The sequence below is a fragment of the Pristiophorus japonicus genome, chromosome 7, assembly GCF_044704955.1.
Source record: "Pristiophorus japonicus isolate sPriJap1 chromosome 7, sPriJap1.hap1, whole genome shotgun sequence".
Classification (NCBI taxonomy): Eukaryota; Metazoa; Chordata; class Chondrichthyes; family Pristiophoridae; genus Pristiophorus; species Pristiophorus japonicus.
This window is the reverse complement of record NC_091983.1, coordinates 112835107-112849225: the sequence shown is the minus strand read 5'-3', so window position 1 is coordinate 112849225 and position 14119 is coordinate 112835107. Positions and strand designations below refer to the sequence as shown.

Genomic DNA, 14119 nt, shown 5'->3' with positions numbered 1-14119 from the left:
CACCCTCTTCCCCCCACCCTCACCCTCTTCCCCACCCTCACCCTCTTCCCCCACCCTCACCCCTTTCCCCCACCTCACCTCACCCCACCCATCAACCCTCTTTCCCCCACCCTTCACCCTCATTCCCCCACCCTCACCCTCTTCCCCACCCTCACCCTCTTCCCCCACCCTCACCCTCTCCCCCACCCCTCCCCACCCTCACCCTCTTCCCCCACCCTCACCCTCTTCCCCCACCCTCACCCTCTCCCCACCCTCACCCCCACCTTCCCCCACCCTCACCCTCTTCCCCCACCCTCACCCTCTTCCCCCACCCCTACCCTTTCCCCACCCTCTACCTCTTCCCCCACCCTCTTCCCCCACCCTCACCCTCTTCCCCTTACCCACCCTCTTTCCTCACCCCCACCCTCTTCCCCCACCCCCACCCTCTTCCCCCACCCCCACCCTCTTCCCCCACCCCCACCCCCCACCCCACCCCACCCTCTTCCCCCACCCCACCCTCAACCCCACCCTCAACCCCACCCTCACCCTCAACCCCACCCTCACCCCTCTTCCCCCACCCTCACCCTCTTCCCCACCCTCACCCTCTTCCCCCACCCCACCCTCTTCCCCCCACCCCCACCCCACCCTCACCCTCTTCCCCCACCCTCACCCTCTTCCCCCACCCCCACCCCCCCCTCACCCTCTTCCCCCACCCCACCCTCACCCTCTTCCCCCACCCCACCCTCACCCTCTTCCTCTTCCCCCACCCTCTTCCTCTTCCCCCACCCCACCCTCACCCTCTTCCCCCACCCCACCCTCACCCTCTTCCCCCACCCCACCCTCACCCTCTTCCCCCTTCACCAGTTGTGCTGAATGGCATGTTTCTGTGCTATAGATTCCATTTAATTCTATGCTGAAACAAACCATTTAAAAGATACAGTACAGGTGCGGCGGCCAAAATTCAGAATGTTCCGGATTCGTGGCAGGGTCATCCGTAAAATGTTCTGGAATCCAGACTTGCCGACCTAGAGGTCCCGCCGCTGCCAGACCTCACCTCATGACCCACCTCCTCCTCCGCGGGGGCCCCGCTGGACCACCTCCTCCTCCTCAGCGGGGGGCCCCGCCCGACCACCTCCTCCTCCTCCTCCTCCTCTGCGGGGGCCCCCGCCCAACCACCTCCTCCTCCTCCGCGGGGCCCGCCCGACCACCTCCTCCTCCTCCTCCTCCGCGGGGGCCCTGCCCGACCTCCTCCTCCTCCTCCTCAGCGGGGCCCCCGCCCGACCACCTCCTCCTCCTCCTCCTCCTCCTCCTCCTCGGGGGCCCGCCCGACCACCTCCTCCTCCTCCTCCTCTTCTGATGTTCCAAAATCCGAAAATACCCAAACCTGGGCTCGGGCGTTTCCGGATTCCGAACATCAAAAAGACGTTCCAAAGTCCGGAAAAACGTGGAATCCGGAAGGGCCTCGATCCCAAGGGTTCCGGATTTGGAACGCTGCACCTGTACCACTATATCTGTTATTGGCACAACTAATCACAGTGAACATTTAGAACTAATTATAAATAGGTGCATAGCTAAAGTTTTAGGTTATTACAACATGTGCTACTAACTACACAGTAACCAGCTCATGTCATATTCAATAATGAGTGATATGCTGATACTGCAATATTTCTCAGTTTTCAATGCGATCCAACAGCTTTTAAGCAAAGCAGCATATGACAGTCTCAAACAGTGATCAATTGATTGCAATGATCAACCAACCATAATCCACTGTACTATACAGTAAAATGTTCAGCAGCAAGCTGACTTTGTACACAAGCATTTGACATAGGAATTGCTCGACGAAAAAAGACCAAGATCCACCAAGTTAGTCTACCATCCTGGTAGTCGCACGATACAAAAATACCAGATTTTTAAAATCTCATTCTTTTGTTCAAAATCTCTCCATGGCCTGGCCCCTCCAAATCTCAGCACTCTCCCTCCTCCAGCCCTACAACCTTCCGAGATGTCTATACTCGTTCAATTCTGGCCTCTTGCGCATCCCCTTTTTTCCTTGCCCCTCCACTGGCAGCTGTGCTTTCAGCTGTCAAAGCCCCAAGCTTTGGAATACCCTTCCTAAACCTCTCCATCTCTTTCTACCCCTTGCTCCTCCTTTAAGACATTCTTTAAAACCTACCTCTGACCAAGCTTTTGGACAGCTGTCCTAATATGTGGCTCGCTATCAAATTATGTCTTGATAATACTCCGGTGAAGCACCTTGGGATATTTTACTATGTTAAAAGTGCTATAGAAATTAAAGTTGTTGTTGTTGAGTTGTTGACTAATCACAGCAATCAATCTCCATCAATTAATCTACAACAGACCCACATACCAATGGTGGAGAGCTTTAGGAACCATCGGTCCAAAGTCACCTGCAACTCCCAAGCAGACTACATTTGCCCTATGTCCAGTCCCTAATTACTCACTGAATCCCAAAATATTTTCTGGAAGAAAACTAATTTGCATTTGAATGAATTAACATTAACTGCTTCCACAGTCTTTAATGTGGATATTGCTGCTAGACAGAGGAAATAATCTGATTATTAATCCTCAGGCTGCCTATGTTGTTCAATTCAGTCACTAAGTGATAGGCATCAGCATTTGGTTGATTTGCAAGATTTTCCCTCCCCATGGAGCAGCATCTATACCAACTCTGCTGATCAAACTTTTTAACAATCCCACCAGTCTGCAATTAGGAGTACCCTTGTCAAGAATTAGTCATGAACACATTACAACACTGCTGTGCATTTATGCTGTTAAACCTGGCTGTATAACTAAGACAGTTTTTCAAAAGTCATTTGAAGCAACATTTACTAAAACCAAAGTTCACAAGTGTAGAGGTCTTGGCCACTGTAAAATGGTGAGAGCCATAGATGCAGTATATGTTTTTTAGTAAATAGAAACTCTACTCTAGTACTGTCGTCCTTTTCGGTCAGCTGTGGCTCAGTGGGTAGCGTCCTCGCCTCTGAAATCAGAAGGTTGTGGATTCAAGTCCCACTCCAGGAACTTGAGCACATAAATCTAGGCTGATACTCCAGTGCAGTGCTGACGGAATGCTGCACTGTCGGACCACCAAAGGGCAAAAAACGTTAGTGGGAGTTGTGTACAGACCTCCAAACAGTAGTAGTGATATTGGGGAGGGCATCAAACAGGAAATTAGGGGTGCATGCAATAAAGGTGTAGCAGTTATAATGGGTGACTTTAATATGCACATAGATTGGGCTAACCAAACTGGAAGCAATACGGTGGAGGAGGATTTCCTGGAGTGCATAAGGGATGGTTTTCTAGACCAATATATCAAGGAACCAACTAGGGGGGAGGCCATCTTAGACTGGGTGTTGTGTAATGAGAGAGGATTAATTAGCAATCTCGTTGTGCGAGGCCCCTTGGGGAAGAGTGACCATAATATGGTGGAATTCTACATTAGGATGGAGAATGAAACAGTTAATTCAGAGACCATGGTCCAGAACTTAAAGAAGGGTAACTTTGAAGGTATGAGGCGTGAATTAGCTAGGATAGATTGGCGAATGATACTTAAGGGGTTGACTGTGGATGGGCAATGGCAGACATTTAGATACCGCATGGATTAACTACAACAATTGTACATTCCTGTCTGGCGTAAAAATAAAAAAGGGAAGGTGGCTCAACCATGGCTAACAAGGGAAATCAGGGATAGTATTAAAGCCAAGGAAGTGGCATACAAATTGGCCAGAAATAGCAGCGAACCCGGGGACTGGGAGAAATTTAGAACTCAGCAGAGGAGGACAAAGGGTTTGATTAGGGCAGGGAAAATGGAGTACGAGAAGAAGCTTGCAGGGAACATTAAGACGGATTGCAAAACTTTCTATAGATATGTAAAGAGAAAAAGGTTAGTAAAGACAAATGTAGGTCCCTTGCAGTCAGAATCAGGAGAAGTCATAACGGGGAACAAAGAAATGGCAGACCAATTGAACAAGTACTTTGGTTTGGTATTCACTAAGGAGGACACAAACAACCTTCCGGATATAAAAGGGGTCAGAGGGTCTAGTAAGGAGGAGGAACTGAGGGAAATCCTTATTAGTCGTGAAATTGTGTTGGGAAAATTGATGGGATTGAAGGCCGATAAATCCCCAGGGCCTGATGGACTGCATCCCAGAGTACTTAAGGAGGTGGCCTTGGAAATAGCGGATGCATTGACAGTCATTTTCCAACATTCCATTGACTCTGGATCAGTTCCTATCGAGTGGAGAGTAGCCAATGTAAACCCACTTTTTAAAAAAGGAGGGAGAGAGAAAACAAGGAATTGTAGACCGGTCAGCCTGACCTCAGTAGTGGGTAAAATGATGGAATCAATTATAAAGGATGTCATAGCAGCACATTTGGAAAGAGGTGACATGATAGGTCCAAGTCATCATGGATTTGTGAAAGGGAAATCATGCTTGACAAATCTTCTGGAATTTTTTGAGGATGTTTCCAGTAGAGTGGACAAGGGGGGACCAGTTGATGTGGTATATTTGGACTTTCAGAAGGCTTTCGACAAGGTCCCACACAAGAGATTAATGTGCAAAGTTAAAGCACATGGGATTGGGGGTAGTGTGCTGACATGGATTGAGAACTGGTTGTCAGACAGGAAGCAAAGAGTAGGAGTAAATGGGCACTTTTCAGAATGGCAGGCAGTGACTAGTGGGGTACCGCAAGGTTCTGTGCTGGGGCCCCAGCTGTTTGCACTGTATATTAATGATTTAGACGAGGGGATTAAATGTAGTATCTCCAAATTTGCAGATGACACTAAGTTGGGTGGCAGTGTGAGCTGTGAGGAGGATGCTATGAGGCTGCAGAGTGACTTGGATAAGTTAGGTGAGTGAGTAAATGCATGGCAGATGAAGTATAATGTGGATAAATGTGAGGTTATCCACTTTGGTGGTAAAAACAGAGAGATAGACTATTATCTGAATGGTGACAGATTAGGAAAAGGGGAGGTGCAACGAGATCTGGGTGTCATGGTACATCAGTCATTGAAGGTTGGCATGCAGGTACAGCAGGCGGTTAAGAAAGAAAATGGCATGTTGGCCTTCATAACGAGGGGATTTGAGTACAGGGGCAGGGAGGTGTTACTACAGTTGTACAGGGCCTTGGTGAGGCCACACCTGGAGTATTGTGTACAGTTTTGGTCTCCTAACTTGAGGAAGGACATTCTTGCTATTGAGGGAGTGCAGCGAAGGTTCACCAGACTGATTCCCGGGATGGCGGGACTGACCTATCAAGAAAGACTGGATCAACTGGGCTTGTATTCACTGGAGTTCAGAAGAATGAGAGGGGACCTCATAGAAACTTTTAAAATTCTGATGGGTTCAGACAGGTTAGATGCAGGAAGAATGTTCCCAATGTTGGGGAAGTCCAGAACCAGGGGTCACAGTCTAAGGATAAGGGGTAAGCCGTTTAGGACCGAGATGAGGAGAAACTTCTTCACCCAGAGAGTGGTGAACCTGTGGAATTCTCTACCACAGAAAGTTGTTGAGGCCAATTCACTAAATATATTCAAGAAGGGGTTAAATGAAGTCCTTACAACTAGGGGGATCAAGGGGTATGGCGAGAAAGCAGGAATGGGTTACTGAAGTTGCATGTTCAGCCATGAACTCATTGAATGGCGGTGCAGGCTAGAAGGGCCGAATGGCCAACTGCACCTATTTTCTATGTTTCTATTAATGTGTATCCAAAAGAGCAGTGGTCCCAATAGAGTTTGAGGGAACACCATGTTATACTTCCCTCCAGTCTGAAAAGCAACCATTCACCACTACTCTGCTTTCTGTCTCAGCCAAATTTTGTATCCACACAGCCACTACCCCTTTATTCCTTGAATTTTGAATTTTACTAACCAGTAGTATGTCGTCGTCATCTTGAAACGAGGTTGACTTGCTTCCCCGCCAAAGAAGGATGAGTTCACGGGTGTTTCAATGAAGGATCCGAACTACATCCTCAAGGGTGGAAGATGCCTGTGCGTGGATTTTTTTTTAACGTGTAGTGGCCGTTGCACACCAGCCACCACACGTGCTTGACTGAGGTCTTGATCCAGTGGCAAGGATTACCCAAGACGACAGGAGACCAGCTCTGCTGCACGGACCTAGTGTGCGAACACATCACAGTGTGGACTGGCCTGTGCTGCCCCTGGCCCCGAACTCATGCCTCTTCTGGGCCATGTCACTTTATCAAACACCTTTTTGAAAATCCAGATACAGATCAGCCGCATTACCCTGATAAACCCTCTGTTACACCATCAAAGAACTCTTGCAGACACGATTTGCCTTTTAACAATTCCATGCTGACTCATTTATTAACCCATATTTTTTGAAGTTTCCCCACCACCGACATTGGGATGAGTGGCCTGTAGTTACAGGGTTAGTCGCTCCTTTTTTGAACAGGGTGTAACATTTGCAACGCTCTACTCCTCTGGCACCACTCTCATATCAAGCAGGATTGAAAGATTGTGGTCAAAGCCTTTGCTATTTCCACCCTTCCCTTAGCAACCTCGGATGAAAATCCAGCTGCACGGGTGACTTTCCGACTTTGAGCATTGCCAACCTTTTAAGTACCTCCTCATTATCTATTTTATCCTAACCAAGTTCTCTACTACCTCCTTTACTGTGATATTGGCAACATACTCTTTTGCGAAGAATAATGCAAATGAGGGATTACAGTTACATAAGAATATAAATAGGAGCATGAGTAGGCCATTTGGCCCCTCAAGCCTACTCCGCCATTCAATAAGATCATGGTTGATCTGATCATGGACTCAGCTCCACTTCCCTGCCTGCTCTTCATAACCCTTTACTCCCTTATCACTCAAAAATCTGTCTCTCTCTCCACCTTAAATCTATTCGATGACCCAGCCTCCACAGCTCTCTGGGGCAGAGAATTCCATAGATTTACAACCCTCAGAGAAGACATTTCTCCTCATCTCAGTTTTAAATGGGCGGCCCTTTATTCCAAAACTAGGTCCCCTAGTTTTAGTTTCCCCTATGAGTGGAAATATCCTCTCTACATCCACCTTGTCTGGCCCCCTCATTATCTTATGTTTCGATAAGATCACCTCTCATTCTTCTGAACTCCATTGAGTATAGGCTCAACCTATCCTCATAAGTCAACCCCCTCATCTCCAGAATCAACCTAGTGAACCTTCTCTGAACGGCCTCCAATGCAAGTATATCCTTCCTTAAATACAGAGACCAAAACTATATGCAGTACGCCAGGTGTGGCCTCACCAATACCCTGCATAGTTGTAGCAGGACTTCTCTGCTTTTATACTCTATCCCCTTGCAATTAGGCCAACATTCCATTTGTCTTCCTGATTACTTGCTGTACCTGCATACTAACTTTTTGTGTTTCATGCTCAAGGGCCCCAGGTCCCTCTGGACTGCAGCACTTTGCAATTTTTCTCCATTTAAATTAGAATTTGCTTTTTTATTATTTCTGGCAAAGTAGATAACCTCACATTTTCCAACATTACATTCCGTCTGCCAAATTTTTGCCCACTCACTTGGCCTGTCTATATCCCTTTGCAGATTTTTTTGTGTACAATTTGCTCTCCCACCCATCTTTGTATCATCAGCAAATTTGGCTACATTACACACTGTCCCTTCATCCAAGTCATTAATATAGATTGTAAACCGTTGAGGGCCCAGCACCGATCCCTGCGGCATCCCACTAGTTACTGTTTGCCAACCAGAAAAGGACCCATTTATCCCAACTCTGTTTTCTGTTAGTTAGCCAATCCTCTATCCATGCTAATATATTACCCCCAACCCCATGAGCTTTTATCTTGTGCGGTAACCGTTTATGTGGCACCTTATCAAATGCCTTCTGGAAATCCAAATACACCACATCCACTGGTTCCCCCTTATTCACCCTGCTCCTTGCATCCTCAAAGAACTCCAGAAAATTTGTCAAACATAATTTCCCTTTCCCATGCTGACTTTGCTTGATTGAATCATGCTTTTCCAAATATCCCACTACTGCTTCCTTAATAATGGACTCCAGCATTTTCCCAACGACCGAGGTTCGGCTAACTGGTCTATAGTTTCCTGCTTTTTGTCTGCCTCCTTTTTTGAATAGGGGAGTTACATTTGCAGTTTTCCAATCTGCTGGGACTGTCCCAGAATCCAGGGAATTTTCGTAGATTACAACCAATGCATCCACTATCTCTGCAGCCACTTCTCCTAAGACCCTAGGATGTAAGGCATTAGGTACAGGGGACTTGTCCATCTTTAGTCCCATTATTTTACCTAGTACTACTTCTTTAGTGATTGTATTAAGTTCTACCGTGAAGACCGATATATGAAATATTTGTGAAATGTCTGCCATTTCCCTGTTCTCCATTATTAATTCCCCAGTCTCATCCTCCAGAGGACCAACATTTACTTTAGCCATTCTTTTCCTTTTTATGTACCTGTAGAAAATCATCTTATCTCTCTTTATATTTCGTGCTAGTTTACTTTATCATCTATCTTCCCTCTCAATCATTTTTTTAGTTCCCTGATGGCTTTTAAAAATTGCCCAATCCTCTGGCCTCCCACTAGTCTTGGCCACATTGTATGCCTTTGTTTTCAGTTTGATACCCTCCCTTATTTCCTTAGATGGCCATGGATGGTTATCCCTTCTCTTACAGTCTACATGGATAGACTGGACAAGCTGGGATTGTTCTCCTTGGAGCAGAGAAGGTTAAGATTTGATCGAGTTATTCAAAATCATGAGTGGTTTGGATAGAGTAAATTAACAAAAACTGTTTTAAATACCCGAGTGGTCGATAACAAGAGGGCACAGATTTAAGGTGATTGGCAAAAGATCAGACATGAGGGAAAACCTTTTTACGCAACAATTGGTTAGGATTTGGAGTGATAGGGCGTGGAAACAGTTTCAACAGTAACCTTCAAAATGGAATTGGGTACTGAGGCAACTACAGTTTGATATCCATTGTGCGGAAAGTACTTGGAAGGAGGAAAACATTGCAGCGATTTATGGGGAAATTGAACCAACTGGATTGCACTTTGAAAGTGCCGGCGCAGACTTGATGGGCCGAATGTCTACCTCCTATGCTATACTAATCTGATTTTATGATTTTATTCATTTAGTATCTCAGCCATGCCCTCTGCCTCCATGAAAATTACCTTTTTGGTCACTAATCGGCCCCGCCCTTCCTTTGACTACCTTCTTACTTTCCATGTTTTTATAAAAGATTTTATTTTTCCCTTTTATGGTGCGCTCTAATCTTTTCTCGCACTTTCCTTGCCCCTTTTATTTCTTCCTTCAATTCTCCTCTGCACTTACTATATTCTGCTTGATTCTCTACTGAATTATAAATAACATTTATTATAAGCCTCTGTTTCATTTTAATTTCAATATCTCTCGTTATCCAGGGAACTCCAGCTTTGGATGCCCTTCCTTTCCCCCTCATAGGAATGTGTCTAGCCTGTACTTGAGCTCGCTCCTCCTTGAAGGCTTCCCATTGCTCACTTACTGTTTTACCTGCTAATCTTTGTTTCCAATCCATCTGGGCCAGATTCCTTTTCAACTCTGAAATTAACCTTTTCCAGTTGATTATTTTTCTCATTGATTGTTCCTTGGACCTTTCATAAGTACTCCAAACCTAATAATATTGTGATCTCTTTTTCCCAAATCCTCTTAAGCCGAAACATGCGTCACCTGCCTCACTTCATTCCCCAGAACTAGATCCAGCACTGCTTCCTCCCTCATTGGCCTAGAAACATACTGATCAAGTAAGTTCTGTACACATTTCAGAAATTTTTTGCCCTTTACACAGTTTCCCCCCCCCCCCCCCCCCCCGAGTCTATATTAGGATAATTAAAGTATCCCATTATCACTGCTCTATTGTTTTTACATCTTTCTGAAATTTGCCTGCATATTTGCTCCTCCATCTCCTTCCCACTATTTGGTGGTTGAAAGTGTACACCCAGCAGCATAACAACTCCCCTTCCACTCCCTAACTCTTAACTAAATAGGATTCAGTCTTTGAACCCTCCAGTATATCATCCCTTTCCAGAGCTGTCATGCCACTCCTTTCCCTATTCCTCCTGAATACATTGTAGCCAGGAATGTTAGTTCCCATTCCAGCCCTTAAAGTCGGGTATCCATTATTGCTACTGTATTATAACCCCATGTGGCAACTTGTGCCTGCAGCTCACCAACTTTGTCACGCTCCATGCATTTATGGCACATGGTCTCCAACCCTGCTATGAACCATCAGGAGGAATATGAACTTAGCTGGTTTTATGGGTGGAAGATCATGATGATTGAACAGGAAATTGGGTGGAAGGGCATTAGGGAGGGCTGTAAGGTTAGAAATAATTTCACAAAAAATGAATTTGCTTTCTAACATTTGTATTTACCCTCCTTTATCGTCCTACAAATGGCTACTGCGGCACTAGATGTGGCGTGCTGGATGTGGTAAAATTGTGTGCTTTGAGCAAAGAGAGAACACTTCCCATTTCTCGCTTTTACTTATTTTTCTGCCATTCTTGAGAGGATTCTGCCGGTGCAAAAAGACAAGGCTGAAGCGTTTGCAACCATCTTCAGCCAGACGTGCCGAGTGGATGATCCATATCTGCCTCCCCGCTGAGGTCCCCACCGTTACAGAAGCCAGTCTTCAGCCAATTCGATTCACTCCACGTGAAACCAAAAAACGGCTGAACGCACTGGATACAGCAAAGGCTGTCGTGCTGAAGACTTGCGTTCCAGAACTAGCCGTGCCTCTAGCTGAGCTGTCTCTGTCCAACTACAACATTAACATCTATCCAGCAATGTGGACATCTGCCCAGGTATGTCCTGACCACAAAAAGTAGGACAAATCTAATCTGGCCAATTACCGCCCCATCAGTCTACTCTCTCAATGATCAGCAAAGTGATAGAAGGTGTCGTCAACAGTGCTATCAAGCAGCACTTACTCACCAATAACCTGCTCACCAATGCTCATTTTGGGTTCCGCCAGGACCATTCGGCTCCAGACCTCATTACAGCCTTGGTACAAATATGGACAAAAGAGCTGAATTCCAGAGGTGATGCAAGAGTGACTGTCCTTGATCGAGTTGAGCATCAAGGAGCCCTAGTAAAATTGAAGTCAGTGGGCTGGATTTTGTTTTTTTTGGACGAATATGGTAGCGATACGTGAAAATGACCATTTTCGCTGCGCTACCGATTTTAGGCCGAACTTTCGGCTTATGGGGTCTGCACCAGGAGTGCATCGCAAAGGGAGGCATTCCACAATCATTCACGTCCACAGTTATTCGCAGTGCAAAACGTGAGTTTCGCCAATTTTAGTGCTTGGTTGCTTGTGCTGCGAGTGAGATCTTGGGGGGGGGGGGGAAATTCAATAAGCATTACCAGGACCCTTAACTAACTAATTGCTACAAAAAAATAAAAACTCACTTGCCTAATTTTACAGGCTTTCTAACTTGCCGCTGCTGGCAGGGCTGCACTGACCAGGTTTCACCTGTCTCTGTTCTGGGTGTGGCGTATGGGTCAGGAGAGTGACTAAACTCAGACGGCAACTCAATCTGCGTCGTTACACGTCCAGCGCAGCTCTCCCTGGCGGTACTTGCCATCGCTGTCACAAACAGGTAACCGAGGATCCCGCCCTGGCTTTGTGAACGGGTTTTTTGCAGCGGAGGGTCAAATTGTGGCGAATACCTGGTTGCAAACCTCTCGAAAATCCAGCCCAATGGGAATTGGGGCGAAAACACTCCACTGACTGGAGTCATACCGAGCACAAAGGAAGATGGTTGTAGTTATTGAAGGTCAAATATCCCCAGCCCCAGGACATCGCTTGAGGAGTTCCTCAAGGCAGTGTCCTAGGCCCAACCATCTTCAGCTGTTTCATCAATGACCTTCCCTCCATCATAAGGTCAGAAGTAGGGATGTTTGCTGATGACTGCAGTGTTCATTGCCATTCTCAACTTCTCAGATAATGAAGCAGTCCATGCCCGCATGCAGCAAGACCTGGACGACATTCAGGCTTGGGCTGATATGTGGCAAGTAACATTTGCGCTACAGAAGTGCCAGGCAATGACCATCTCCATCAAGAGAGAGTCTAACCACCTCCCCATGATATTCAACGGCATTACCATAGCCGAATCCCCCATCATCAACATCCTGGGGGGGGTTACCATTGACCAGAAACTTAACTCGACCAGCCTCAAATACTGTGGCAACAAGAACTGGTCAAAGGTTGAGTATTCTGCTGCGAGTATCTCGCCTCTGACTCCCCAAAGCCTTTCCACCATCCACAAGACACAAGTCAGGAGTGTGATAGAATACTCTGCAATTGATTGGATGAGTGCAGCTCCAACAGCATTCGGAGCTTTACACCATTCAGGACAAAGTAAGTCTGCATGATTGGCACCCCATTCACCACCTTCAACATTCACTCCCTCCATCACTGGCGCAACTTGTCTGCAGTGTATACCATCTACAAGATGCACTGCAGCATCTTGCCAAGGCTTCTTCGGCAGCACCTCCCAAATCCACAACCTCTACCACTCTGCCCTCAAAGTTACACACCATCCTGACTTAGAAATATATCGCCATTCCTTCATCGTCATTGGGTCAAAATCGTGGAAATCTCTCCCAAACAGCACTGTGGGAGCACCTTCACCACAAGGACTGCAGCAGTTCAAGAAGGTGGCTCACCACTACCATCTTCTCCAGGGCATTTGGGGATAGGCAATACATGCTGGCCTTGCCAGCGACACCCAAATCCAGGAATGGATGGAAAAAAGTTAGGCAAAGTTGTAAATTGCAGTAAAATTTAATCTAATTGTTTGATTGGCAGCCACATTAAAATAGGCTTCCAGTAAAGTACAGGGGTACGGTACTGGACTAATAATCCAGAAAATGTGAATTCACACTCTGCCATGGCAGTTTGAGAATTTGAATTCAGTTCCAAAAATCTGGAAACTAAAAAGTAAAAGTGACCATTGTCATAAAACCCATCTGGTTCACGAAGGTCCTTTGGGGAAACCTGTCATCCCTACCCTGTCTGACCTATATGTAAACTTCAGTTCCACGCCAATGTGATTACCACTTAACTGACCTCTGAAGTGGCCAAGCCAGCCATTCAGTTGTATCAAACCACTACCAGTGGTTGAAGAAGAAACCACTCCCTTTTGAACGATAAGGGGGGTCAAGGGTTATGGGGAGCTGGCAGGGAAGTGGAATTGAGGCCAGGATCAAATCATATCTTATTGAATGGCGGAGCAGGCTCGAAGGGCCAGATGGCCTACTCCTGCTCCTATTTCTTATTCCTTGTGTTCTTATGAAACAAGATGTATGCTAAGTGGGAATGAGGTTGTACTGATCTTCAGTGGTGGGGGGGGTTGTTACAAATCTATGCACATTCGGGTGGGGAAGAGTTTCTATTAGTGAGGATGGGTGGCCTGAGCTCTGCTGAGTTTGGAGGGGCTTGTTCTGTGGTCATTGGAAAGGGGAAGTGCTAACAAAGCTGAATGGAGTGGGGTTGGGCAATTTATGGAGGAAGGCTGTTTATTCAAAATTGGCTGTGTGGTGTAGTGCTTTGATATTTTAAGTGTGGGGTGTAATATTGGGGCTTTCTCTGATTCACTTTGCAAGTCTGATGTTCTGCACAATGCTCAGTGGGATGGGGGCTTTGATGGCTACTCCGTGTGAGATGGTGGTGGCTGTCTCCAGATGTAGCCAGTGCTAGGTTCTGTTGTGCCTGTTTTTGGATGTGTTGTCGTCACAGTCCACTAAGCATACGAGTAGGCAAGATGTGAGGTTTCTGAATCCGTTCCCTGCAAAGTATCACAACTAGTGCACGATCAGTTTTGGGCATTGATTTACTAATGTTTCAGATTTTTTTTGTTCTTGCCTTTTATTTTCATTACTATTCCTTCAAGGTTCAGTCAGTGCTGCGGTTCTCAGTGATTTTCTGTACTTCTGCTGAAGGATTATCGTTTGCATAAGAACCTAAGAAATAGGAGCAAGAGTAGACCATTTGGCCCCTCGAGTGTGCTTTGCCATTTAATGAGATGATTGTTGATCTTCTACCTCAACTCTACTTGTCTGCACTATCCCCATATCCCTTGATTCCCTTAATATC

At 46.3% G+C, this 14119-nt stretch overlaps 1 protein-coding gene across 4 annotated transcripts in view; it reads right to left on the bottom strand.

Annotated features, from left to right (window-relative positions):
* epb41l2 (erythrocyte membrane protein band 4.1 like 2) overlaps positions 1–14119 on the bottom strand; it is a 255078-nt gene that overhangs the window by 153075 nt on the left and 87884 nt on the right. The gene's annotated exons all lie outside the window — the stretch shown is intronic.